The sequence below is a fragment of the Pecten maximus genome, chromosome 18 (genome assembly GCF_902652985.1).
Source record: "Pecten maximus chromosome 18, xPecMax1.1, whole genome shotgun sequence".
Classification (NCBI taxonomy): Eukaryota; Metazoa; Mollusca; class Bivalvia; order Pectinida; family Pectinidae; genus Pecten; species Pecten maximus.
The window spans coordinates 26,001,511-26,004,839 of record NC_047032.1 but is presented as its reverse complement, the minus strand read 5'-3'; positions in this window follow the sequence as shown (position 1 = coordinate 26,004,839).

Below are 3,329 nucleotides of genomic sequence, written 5' to 3'. Positions count from 1 at the left end.
TGTCATGTAGAATCTGTGATTGTATGTATGTACGTATAATAAGTGAATATATTATGACTTAGCTTTTTTTCTTTTGATGTGAAGTGCGCCATTGGCGGGAAATGTTTCGGCGTGAAATCGCACGTGAAACAAGACTCTTAACTCGATCTGCACGATTTTTCCTGAAACGATACGCTCTTTGCTTTTTTATCTCAAAACTACACAGTATATAAAGGTGAGCTCAGTTTCAGTTCTTACATTAGAATTGTCTATCTTGATAGCTACACGGATCACACCATGGGCAAATGTTTGAGCAAGCAGTCTATCAGAAGGACAAAAGCCTTAGAACAAGATGTTGAAGGTCTTCAAGAGAAGATAGCGTTAAACAGTCTGGAAATCAACAGACGTTATGCCCTTTTAGAGTGTCCCCGGCATTGCAATTTTGTACAAGATTTGCAGCGATTGGAAAAGACTCAACGAACACTTGAACTTTTAATACGTAATTTCTCTGCCAGAGAGAAATCGTTCATATGCAAGGGCAAATATTCATCGAGCAGTTTCATTGAATGAGAGACCACTTAATGCTAGACCTTCGATTCAAGAGGAGTCCGAACCTGACTACCTAGAAATGACATCAACCTAAATATAGTTTAGATTGATGACTATGCACTGAGAAGATTACGAAAAAAACACTTGCTGCTGAAAGTCTCACTGGAAGATAGCGAAAAACACTTTGGAAATCAACGAACTTTATGCGGTATTGGAATGTCCCCGGCATTGTAATGCAATCAAGATTTGCAGAGATAAGAAAAGATTCAACAGACACCTTAACACTTCAATGTTTTCTGAAAAGTTACAGCTACGAGGAGACCGTCATATTTGGGAAACCTGTCATAGCCTTATATGATCCTGGACATGCTCAGGCTTTTTTTCTGGTGGTGCAGGCGGAATGGATTTCACTTCATATTTCTTTCCCCTTGTAACCTCTATTTAGCCGGGCTTTCCAGGTAGCAGCGTGTAATTTCACCCAACGAAACGGTCCTTTCAAGGGCCATCATGCATCACAAAACGTGGCAGTGAACCTCGAAAATACGCAAAAAGAAAAACTTAATACAACCTGCACTATTTTTATCACACAATAAAAGGAACGGTAGAAGCACGTCATCAGCCCAATTAACTTAACCATAGTTAGATTGATTATAATCAGCTGGATTGAAAAACATAAGTAAAAAGTTAACAGAAATAACACAAAAATAAACCTAAACCACTAAAACAGCTTACAATATGATGTTGTATGGCTTAGTTACCTTGAACGGATATCTTAATATTCACCAGCATCAATACGATTAAATAGACCTTCTCTTTCTCTGTGATATATATAATTATTAAAAAATAGGCTAAACCATGATACAAATTAAATCGGATAAGCCTTTTATGTAAAAAGAATAAGCCTTAATATTTTGGGGCTTTGTTATGAATTATTCAGCATCATCGATTACAAAGCAAAATGAAAATAAAATGAAATGCTTAATACAAATCAACTGAAAATCAGCTAAGCCTTGTCTAGAGCAAACATAATACGATTAAATAGGCCTATCTTGCTCTGTGATATATATAATTATTAAAAAATAGGCTAAACCATGATACAAATTAAATCGGATAAGCCTTTTATGTAATAAGAATAAACCTTAATATTTTGTGGATTTGTTTATTTAATAAGTTATGAATTATTAAACTTCAATAAACTTCAAATCAGCTAAGCTTTTCTAGAGTATTACTACAGGAGAAAAACATGCTTCACAATGTGCATTTGAATTGGTCGGACCGATAAATTACATCGGAATGCGTCAGTGTCAAAATAAAAAAAAATGTCGAGTAAAGAATAACAAATAATACTCTAAGCCTATTTTTTTGATATTGACATTACATTGAAAAAGTTTAACCAAAAATATAACAGGATGTTTTAGTCGCGTCATTTGATATGTAATGTATAAACACCAATTAGAAAAGCTAAACCAAGATAAAAAAAAATAGCATTGGATAAGCCTTTGTTATCCACATTCCTACATAAAAAAAAGTTTAAATTTGATGTTGTATGGCTTAGTTACCTTGAAAGGATATCTTAATATTCACCAGCATCAAATGAAATGCTTAATACATAACAACTGAAAATCGGCTAAGCCTTGTCTAGAACAAACATAATACGATTAAATAGGCCTATCTTGCTTTGTGATATATATAATTATTAAAACATAGGCTGAACCATGATACAAATTAAATCGGATAAGCCTTTTATGTTAAACTATTAAGCCTTAATATTTTGGGGCTTTGTTATGAATTATTCAGCATCATCGGTTACAAAGCAAAATGACAATAAAATGAAATGCTTAATACAAATCAACTGAAATCAGCTAAGCCTTGTCTAGAGCAAACATAATACGATTAAAGAGGCCTATCTTGCTCTGTGATATATATAATTATTAAAACATAGGCTAAACCATGATACAAATTAAATCGGAGAAGCCTTTTTTGTAAAAAGAATAAGCCTTAATATATTGTGGATTTGTTAATTTAATATATTATGAACTATTCAGCATTCTCGATTACAATGCAAAATGAAAATAAACTTCAAATCAGCTAAGCCTTTTCTAGAGTATTACTACAGGAGAAAAACATGCTTCACAATGTGCATTTCAATTGGTCGGACCGATAGATTACATCAGAATGCGCCAGTGTCAAAATAAAAAAAAATGTCGAGTAAAGAATAACAAATAATACTCTAAGCCTATTTTTTGATATTGACATTACATTGAAAAAGTTTAACCAAAATTATAACAGGATGTTTAAATGTCACAAGTGAACCCTATCCCTAAGTTACGGTTACAATCTAAGGTAAAGTTACAAATGCAAAATGACAAGTGCTTATTTACAAAAGTTTTATCGCTATCAATGAGTATATAATTTATTAAAACCATTAATTTAGTACATGTCCTGAATTAGGGTTCTGGTTATCTGACTCTTAGAGATGAAAGGATAACAAAGATGAATGCGTTATTAACGAAATAATAAACTGCTAATTTGAGCTTAAAATTTTACACAAGTAATGTTTACAAAACTTTGTGGGGCCAGCAGACAATGTTTTGCCCCCTAGCACCAGCAATTTTGAAGTCTGCGGATGGAATCGAACCATCGTACAAAGTTTTGTATACAGAAAAGATGATATTCAATAATTTGTTGATTTATTTACTCATTAATTGATTAGAGTGCTTATTTAGCTACCCCTAACGCTAACCTTTATTTATTTACTTAGTTTTAAACATTGATTTTAATTCACCACTTTTTATTTGATA